The sequence below is a fragment of the Pipra filicauda genome, unplaced genomic scaffold (assembly GCF_003945595.2).
Source record: "Pipra filicauda isolate LSUMZ 115617 unplaced genomic scaffold, ASM394559v2 scaffold602_size241134_pilon, whole genome shotgun sequence".
Taxonomy (NCBI): Eukaryota; Metazoa; Chordata; class Aves; order Passeriformes; family Pipridae; genus Pipra; species Pipra filicauda.
The window spans coordinates 35,560-44,856 of NW_024104757.1; the positions used below are offsets into that span (position 1 = coordinate 35,560).

Genomic DNA, 9,297 nt, shown 5'->3' on the forward strand with positions numbered 1-9,297 from the left:
ACATTTTTGATTAATTGAAGTGTTTTATGTCTGAGAACTTCTGTCTTCTTCCTCTTGTGAAACGAAGTCAGTGCTGATTTTTTTTTTTTTTTTAACAGTCTCTGCTTGGATTTCTTTCTATTTTTATTTTTTTTTTAGCTAAATGTTCCTGAATGTTTTATAAAGAGGATATTATTGTAGTGTTTCTGCTTCACTTTCCGAATGAAGGGAAGGAATAGTTTGAGTATAATCCTATTTACTACATAGAGCTGTCATTTCTTTTTCCTTAAACTGGCCTTATTTTGATTTTTTTTTTAATTAAAATTTAATTTTAAATTTTATTTATTTTTTTTTAAACTTTACTTCACTGCTGATTATGATACTGCATTTGAAACAGTTTCTGTTCCCAGAACCAGTTCAGTACATTAGTTTTAAACTAATAAGTAACACATTTCTCAAAGGCAGACCAGGCCTCACGTTTGGAAGTGACTCATGTTCTTTCAGTCTCATTCACATTAAACTGGTTTTACACCTTTAAATGCATAAAAAAACCACTTAAGTGACTTTTAAACATTTCTCCCATTTCCTTCTTTTGTAGAGCAAGGTGCCAGAAGGAAAAAGAAAATATCCTTGGGTGCAAATCCTTGTTTTCACTCTTCAATCTCCTTCTCCCCCCTCCAAGGGTTTTTGAGTGTAAAAAAGAGCAAGTTGCAGTTTAACAACTTGTGGTGCCTCTTATATTGCATTTTCCCACGTGAGTTAAACGCAAACATAAATGTTTTAACACTAAATCACGGAATTGTGGAATGGTTTGGGTTGGGAGGGATCTTAAACATCACCCAGTGCCACCCCCTGCCCCGGGCAGGGACACCTTCCATGGGACACCAGGGACACCTTCCATGGGACACCAGGGACACCTTCCATGGGACACCAGGTTGCTCCAACCTGGCCTTGGACACTTCCAGGGCTGGGGCAGCCCCAGCTGCTCTGGGCCCCCTGTGCCAGTGTTGGATTCCCGGGTAGGACACGGGGCAGGTGCCCCTGGAGCAGAATTCCAGAGGGCTGGAAAGAGCAGCGGGCGGAGCGTGGGAAGGAGGCTCTGGGGAATTGCTCCCTTTGCACCTCCAGTCATTAAAAGGGTTCAAACCCAAGGAGGAAGAGCCCAGGTCTCTGATCTGAGGGTAGAAGACTGTGCTAATTAACAGAAACAAAAATTCCCAGGACTTTTTAAGTGCTGGAAGGCGTCGCTGCCACCAAAACAAATAACCCAGGTTTAAAGCTAAGCCTGGCAGGGAAGCTGTTGGCAAACAGACTTTTAAAAATAAATAAATAAATAAATAAAAAGCTGCCACCTCCTTTTCCTTGACATTTCTCAAGCCTCCCTTTGATCTCCAGGCTTTTCCCTGGATCTCGTGGCCCTACAATGAGGGAAATGCCATCTCCAGGCCTGTGTGGCATCTGTGCTTCCACAGCAGCTTCAAAACTTGTCAGGGGGGATAAAGTTTGTCCTGGTGAGCCTTGATGATAAACTTGGGACTCCAGCTGCTGCTAATTACAGCACATTCCTCACTGGGATGTGGCTGGAGTTATCCTGGAGTTATTATTATGGCTGGAGTTATCCTGACCGAAAGGAAAAGCCAGTTGAAGGCAATTACTTGTGGTTTTGGGAATCTTCTCCATGTAACTGAGGTTTGGTGTCAGCCCTTTTACAGCTGAAGGAAGGAGAAGCTGCTCTCTTTGTAACGTGGGGGGAACGCTGAGAAATGTTGTGTAAAAGTGAGGAAAAGGGAGAGGGGGAAAATCCTCAAGGAGGAGGATGCTGAGGGACTCGTGCACCTCTCCACGTGTCTCTGGACACAGCTGGAGCACCTTGGATTGTTCCTGCAGGGTTTCAGGGAGAAGTGGCCCATCAGCTGGTGGTTCTGAGCTGCAGGGGAGGCACAGCACCAACTCTGTTCATCCAGGTGCAGAATTAACTCTGATCTCTTCCAGCTCCCGTGTTCAGGCTCCCGCAAGAGGAAAAACTCCCCTACAAAAAAAAAACCAGGATGGGAAAAAAAAAATCCCTCTGTAAAAACCAAGACAAGGGGCAGCCCAACCCACTCCAGGAGAGTTTCCTGGCTCCTTAAAGGAAAAAAAAAAAGGAATAAGGGGGGTGTAGTAGATCATCCTCTGGAGTTGATCCCATTATGACAGGGCTCATTACATCACATTTGGGTGCTCACTCTTCCATATGGGACACGGGGGACCCTGTCTGGGCCCACTGCTGGGGAAATGTCTCCAGTGCTGTTTGTGTGTCTTGACCCCAGGCAATCCTTCCATTCTTCCCTCGTTAATCCAGTGATTTGTGGAATGCCAGTGACCCCTCAGCGAGTCTCCTGAGCTGCCAGGGCTGGGAGTGACACGGAATTGTCAATAACAATATCTGGGGGAGTTCGTGGTGGAGCAACATTTCTTAACATTCAGGTCAAAGTCAGCCCCCCCCCGGCGTTTCAGAGAGTGAGGCTGATTGGAATGAATCAAATTAATTGCAAAGTTATCAATGCATCTGGGCTATTGGTAGTTTTTATTTCTTTTGGGAATAGCAGGAGCAAAGGATTTGCTGCCTTGGGTGGTTCTAGGATACCTCCTGGTGCTGGAATAGCCATAAAAATTCTAGAGAAGTGTGACACAGAAAGGAAAATAACTTTTAGAGGTAGGAAAGGGAGAGACACAAAAACCTGGGATGGTGGTAAAAAAAGTGAGATAGAATCATCAAGCCATGACATCCACGTTTGCCCTGCTCTGTCATGATGAGATTTGAGTGGAAAACTCTCATTATTCTTTTGATGGTCCTTTTTGTTGTTGTTGTTAATTAATGAAATCATTAAGGTTCTCCCAATCCTAAAGGGCCACTTCCCTGTTTGTTTGCAGGCAGGTGTATGGCCTTGTCCTTCTCCACCCTCAGCTACTCCAAGGCAGGATCCATCCTCCAAAAAAAGAGATGGGTCTTCTCTTACAGCTGGAAAGGAGCAGAGCTTGGGTGTCTTTATTCTGCAGCCCCTTCCTGCCTGTGCAGTACAAGGGCTGGAGAATAAACACACTGGGAAATGTTTGCTCTGTGTCCTGTAACAGGGTGCCCGTTGTTTACCTGCAGCAAACATCCACCCCTCAACTGGATAATAAAATAGTCAAGGAAAGGCACAATTTTAATCTTCTGAAGTTTCATAGATAATTATTCTCGATCGACTGGTTTGACAAGAACTGTCTTTCCCAGCGAATGGGGCTGGGGTGGGTTCTGGAAACGTTTTACAGTTATTTTCTGTTTCGGGTTTCCTGCTTCACCCAGTAATGATGGATTGGGGCACTTTTCTGAAAGAACTGACCCCAAGTTCCGCAGAAAACTGTCTGGCAGAGCTGAGAAATGTCACCCAAGACAAGGACACGGACTGGAAGAACTGTGGAAGGATTGTGGCTCTGTGGGAGAAACAGGGACGGGAGGGGAAAAACTTGTGAGCGGGGAAGAAAAGTCAGGGGCACTGTCAGGAGGAGTCTGGGGACACCTCCAGTGTGGCTTTAGGTGCTGCCTGGAGGAAGGGTTTGGATTTAGAATCAAAGAATTCCCATTGTTTAGGCCCTGCTTTATCCAAGCAACTGGAACTTTTTATGTCCCTTTGCAGATGAGCAGAATTTCCTTAAAGGAACGAGATGGCCCCCGACTGGAGCAAACAGCCAGCCCTGCTTTTTCTTCTGGTTGTCCCTGCTCAGGAGGGACTCGTATCAGTGAGTTATTGTTCAGTTAAGGTCAGCAGGGCCCCTGGTTTGGGCTGTGTCCCACCCAAAGCCCCCCGGGTGCCACGGGCAGAGCTCGGGGCTGACGCTGCCCTGGCAAATCGAGTGGATGGCTCATGGGGTGCATCATTTGCAAGTGGCTGAGCAAATGTGTTGCAGGGAAAGGCTGGGAAGACTGAATGGGAGCTGACAGTTTCCTTGGCACCCGAACCAGAAAGAAATCCATGGCTTTGTTTCTTGCTTAGCAGAACTAAAGGGCAAGCAAGGCACGGGGTGGCTTTAAGCTGCTGGTACCAAACGTGCAGGGTGGGAAAGAGTTCAATCCATAGGCAGCTTTCTCTAACCAGATTTGAATCAAAATAGGCTGTTTTCACAAGGAAGAGCCTCAAATCTTGTGCCTCGAGCTGGAAATTGTAAACTGACACTGGAGTTGGCTGCTTTGCCCCGTGGCAAAGTGATTCTGGGCTGCAGTGAAATCAAATTTACCCCCTTGGGGTAAGAGTGGGAGGGAGTGAGTGGGATGTGAGCAATTATCTGATGCTCTGGTGAGGAAAAGACCTTTCAGAGGAGGGTGGGACCCATCCCAAACTGGCATCTACCAGGCACTGGCCAGGAAATTCTTCCCTGCCTTGTTTGTAGGACTGAGGTGGGCGAGGAGTGATGTGCTGGGAGGGAGGAGAGGCAGGCTGGTACAAAAGCTGCACTGCAGGCTGTAGAATAAGGTGGTGCAATGTGCCCTTTCTCTTCCCAGTGGCCTCCCTGAGTGGTGCTGGGCTGTCCTTGGGGTGCAGAGGGTTAAAGAGCCCTCTGGGGCCAGAGCGGGGAGCTCTGCAACGCTCAGGATTAAAGTTCAGAGAGCTGGAGCCTGAGCTCTGCAGCCTGTGGCTGCTGTCACAGGGCACCAGAACAGAGCTGGGGCTTCCTCTGCACCCGTGGGAAACGTGGCTTTACCTGCAGCCCGGAGGTGACAGCCCAGCACCCGGCGGAGCAGCCTCGGGGGCAGAGGAGGAGCCGTTTGTTCCGTTCCTCTCCCGGGGGGAGCTGTTTGGAGCCGTCTGCATTTCACGCTGCCCTTGTGGTCGCCCCTTTCTCCCCGGGCACCCGCAGCAAGGACGTCCCTCCCTGCCGGGTTCCTCCTGGCAGGACGAGGGGGCGAGCCCAGCCTTGCCGGGCCGGTGGCACCGCTCGGAACCCCCGAGCAGCACGTGGAGCCCGGGGCAGGGGGGTCGGCTGCAGGACACGGGGGTTAAGGATGCAGCCCAGGGACCGAGTGTTTGTCCTGCTCTCTGTAAACAGAGCAGGCATGCCCAGATTTTCAGCTCTCCCCCTCTGTGCCGCCTGCAGAGGCAGCAAGGCTGGTGCTGAGCAGCAAACAGAGGGAGCCAGGCCAGGATCAATAAGGGGGTTTTGACAAGTTTGTTTGCTTGGCTGCAAAAGGCCTTGGGATGCAGTGAGTGGTACACGGTGACCCCATCTCCCCACCACACAACAAAATCTCCCCGATGGGTTCTTATGTGAGACAGGCTTTGCAGAGGCTCAAAACCACGAGGTTGTTTCTTGGGCTTGAAGACTCACAATTAAAAGCAAATAAATAAATGGCTTCCTGGTTTGGGCTGTTTGTGGCTGGTGATGTTTCCGAGCCCTTTTTTTTTTTTTTTTTCTCCTTTTTTCCTTACGACCAAAACACGAGGAAATGGATATTTTTTTTAAAAAGAAAAATAATTTAAAAGAAAAGAAAAAAAAAAAAAAATCCGTGACTGCAACCGCTCCAAAACTAAATATTGTGAAACTTAGGGGAGATAAAAATTATGCAAAGCTGACAGAGGGCTGATCCAGTGTCCTCCCTGCAGCCTCACCCAGGGAAAACGGGCTGCCTGCACCGTTAGCTGGGGGTTGTGTCACTGAGGAAGGACAGAGTGAGGCTGTGGGATGTTGCAGCTTGGCTTTGCTGTTGGAGAGGAAGCAAGAACGTTGTGCTGTTCCCTTCAGCCCCCCCAGGAACGGGCACCTTCCAGCCTGGCACTGCTCCAGCCAATCACAGAATCCCGGGATGATTTTGGCAGGAGGGGACCTTAAAGCTCGTGTCATCCCACCCCCTGCCCTGGGAAGGGACACCTTCCACCTTGCTCAGAGCTCCGTCCAACCTGTGCCTCTACCAAGGCATGAAAAATGCAATGCCTGCCGTTTCCCTGCCCCAGATTCTCCCTCCTCCCTGGTGCTGACTGTGGCAGTTTTTGCCCGTGCAAGAGCTGACTTTGCAGCTCCCTTTCCCATCCCTTGATTTTCCACCCTGACGTGTTGGAGGGTCCCTGTCGCTCCAGGCCCTGCTGCTCTGGGCACCCACCCACAGCCTCTCAGGCCTCGTCAGGGAGTCAAAATGCTCTTTTTTGGGGCACCCCACGCTCTGAGAGCTGTAGCCTGGTGGCTTCTCCTGAAGTGCCTGAGACAAAAATACATTTCCTGTTTAGAGAGAGAGCAAAGATCAGCCCCGAAGTGCGGCCGCCTGCTCTGGTACCTCAAGTACAAACAGCCCGTGCTGCCTGTGCCTGTTCCAGTGCCTTTTTCTCTCTAAAGGTCCATTAAACACAATTATACCAAGTCCATCTCCTGGCAGCATCACTCCTGACAGGCACAAGAGTTTTAGAAGTGTCAACTTGTTGGGGAGGATCCCTCTAAAAGCCCCCAGTGTGAATTCCCACCTTTGTTCTCAAGGCAGCAGCACCAAGCACCACCAAAGTGTGTTCCTACAGGCATTTCTCTGACACTTTTCCACCTTTGGTGACTGAGTTCTCTGTAAATATCACTCAGCCTCCCTGGGTGGGGTGCTGAGGTTGGGTTTGTGTTCTCGGCTCACAGGGAGAGAAAGGTTTGGGTTGTGAGTCAGCAGCTGCTCTGCAATCAAGGTCAGGACTTGCATTTTCTGTAATTAAGCACAAAACGGGCTTAAAGCCACCCTTAGGCCAGCCTGGGGCTCCCAGAGTCGATCAGAGCACCCATGAAATTCATCTCTGGAGGGATTCAGGGTCGTGCATTCTCTCTGTGGGGCTGCAGCAGAGGAATCTGAGCTGTCACAGCTCATCCTGTGCCCAGGTGAAGCTGGCAGGTCTCCTGCTCCCTGGCTCCTTGTTTTCTTTGCCACACGTGGTGCTTCCCAACCCCTGTCAATATTCTGGTCGATACCACGAGCTCTGCCTGGCTGGGTACATGAGATTTAGATAAGACCAGGGCAAATCTGTGCCATGATCTAATCAGGCCTGAGCAGCTGGGATGGCAGTTGACCCCGTATTTTCCCTGCTTGATAGATAATTCTGGTTTGCAGATTCCCATGATGGCTCAATCCTGCATTATTCTGAAGCTTCTCATCCTGCTTCAGAATCAATTATTGGGCCCATTTATAAGCCCAGGACTGGATCCAGTGAAACCAGAGTATGACCAAGGTCAGGCTGTTATTGTTGTGTTTGGATACCCGAGTTCATGGTCTAAATTTTCGGAGCTGCTGATCCCACTGAAGATCCCAACTGAGCTCTTGCCAAAGTGCTCCTGGGAACTCTGTGTGGGATCTCCAGTGGCTGGAAAGGCCAAGTTCTTTTGGTTTTGCTCAGTTCTGGGGACGTGTCACCTGGAAGGAAGGAAGGGCCCGAGGAGGGAGGAGGGGAAGTTCCACCAGTGTGTGGCTGTATTTTGTGTCTGTGGTGATGTGTCCTTCTCCCCCCTGAGGCCCTGCAGGCAAAGCTTGGTGGTCCAAGGAAGGACTGGAGGTGGCCCTCAGTGCCCTGGGCTGGGGGACAAGGTGGGGATTGGGCACGGGGTGGACTCGATGGTCTTGGGGGTCTTTTCCAACCTCAGTGATTTTGTGATTCTGAGCAAACCCTCTGCACCTCCAAGAGGTTTTGGTCTTCTGTACTGGTATGAAACACTAAATGTTAATTTATCCTGTGACTTTTGAGAGAAACAAGGTTTTCTATGCCCTGCCCCAGCCCCTGTTGTTGGTGTGGATACGTGTAGAGCTCTGAGGTCCCCAGTGTCCCAGTGGGATGAGCAGAGCCTCCTCTCAGTGACATCCAGGAGTGTCCAGCACCACAGCCTGCAATTTCTGCTTTAAAACTGGCTGCCTGGGCCTGAACCAAGATCACACAGTGACTCAGAGCCGGGAATAGAAGAGAGGAAACTGCAGTTCATGCTGCTCGTCTGACCACTGAGCCCAGCAGTGCCCAGCTCCTCCTGCTCCATGTGGGCATTTGGGAATCCACCTCGGGACAGTCATCTGCTCCAGTGCAAGAGAGGGAGGAGAAGAGAGAGAAAAAAAAACCCAGACAACCAGCACTAATAGCCATTAAATTGCTCGTGAACTTCTCTGCCTAGAAAACAGGGGCAGTTCTCCCCACCCAAATTTGGATTCTGGCACTTCCCCAGCTGAAGTCATAGCCCAGCTCTCCAGCGCTTTTTGTTGGGTTTGGATTTTTTTGTTACCGAGTTCCTGCATCTGGAGTGCCAAAAAAGCTCCTTTTTTTTTTTTTCCCCCTTTTTTTTTTTTTTTTTCAGGAAACAGCAGTGTCATTTCTGCTCGTCAGCCACCCCAGTGAGTGAGTTCTCATCAGCTCAAGTGACAACAAACGCAGGTGCTTCTCTGCTTTTTCTGTGGAGGGCGAGTCCTTTCAGCAAACTTTGGGAGGGAACAGCTGCTCCCAGTAAAACACCAACTATCCCGCTGACCCAAGCTGAAATGTGACGTGGAAATGGGATTTTTGACCTTGAGAGGTACAAAGCTGCTCAAAGGAGGGACCCTGTGAAGATTAAAAATAACTAATCTTTTGTAATGCTTCTGTAACTAATAGAGCTGGATGAATTCATTGCAAAACCAGGGGCCAAATCTTTAAATAGCACAAACCAGCCCAAGTCTTTTGACGACTTTTGAAGTCTTCAGCTGAAGAACTGGCCCAAGCTTTTGCAAACATTAATTTAGGAACAGCTGGTTTTGTCAACTGCATTCTTGCCTCATTTTTCCTATCCTCTGCTCATTTTGTTCACACACACGAAAAAAAAAAAGATACTTGTTGCTGCAGATGTTTAGGGAAGGCTGTTTTGTCTAAGGGTTCTCATCTCGAGGGCTGGCTGGATGAATAGAACACTGATTTTTCCTCAGCTCAGGGTTCTGTTAGACAAGTTAGATGCCGTTATAACGTCGAGATGTCTCTGTACAAGTGTGTATATATAAATGTATATATTTTGTGTCTCTCCTCGCAGCCGTGTGAGTTAAGCAGCCATCTCCCACGAATAGCGGCCAGGGCCAGGTCACAAACTTCCCAGAGCAGGGGACCCGTTTGCGTACAATCCAAGCAATTACCAGCAACGAACAGTACTTAGTAAACCCAAACAAAACCAAAAGAACCACTCCTGCTGCCATCAACGCTCCGGCGGGAGGGAGGGGGGGAAAAAGAAAAGGTTAAGAAAAAAGTTTGTTGGTCGGTTGGTTTGTTTGTTTGTTTAAAGAAGTGAAACCACTTTTTGTTTGGGTTGAATGGAGCGGCTGCTGGGGCCGATGGGGAA

General features: G+C 49.3%; 1 long non-coding RNA gene across 1 annotated transcript; it reads left to right on the forward strand.

Moving 5' to 3' along the window:
- Positions 1 to 3,670: 3,670 nt before the first annotated feature.
- Positions 3,671 to 9,160, forward strand: LOC120324608. The gene is made up of 3 exons (XR_005566053.1): positions 3,671 to 3,741; positions 8,293 to 8,369; positions 8,995 to 9,160. It is a non-coding gene; the product is annotated as an uncharacterized LOC120324608 (long non-coding RNA).
- Positions 9,161 to 9,297: the final 137 nt, after the last annotated feature.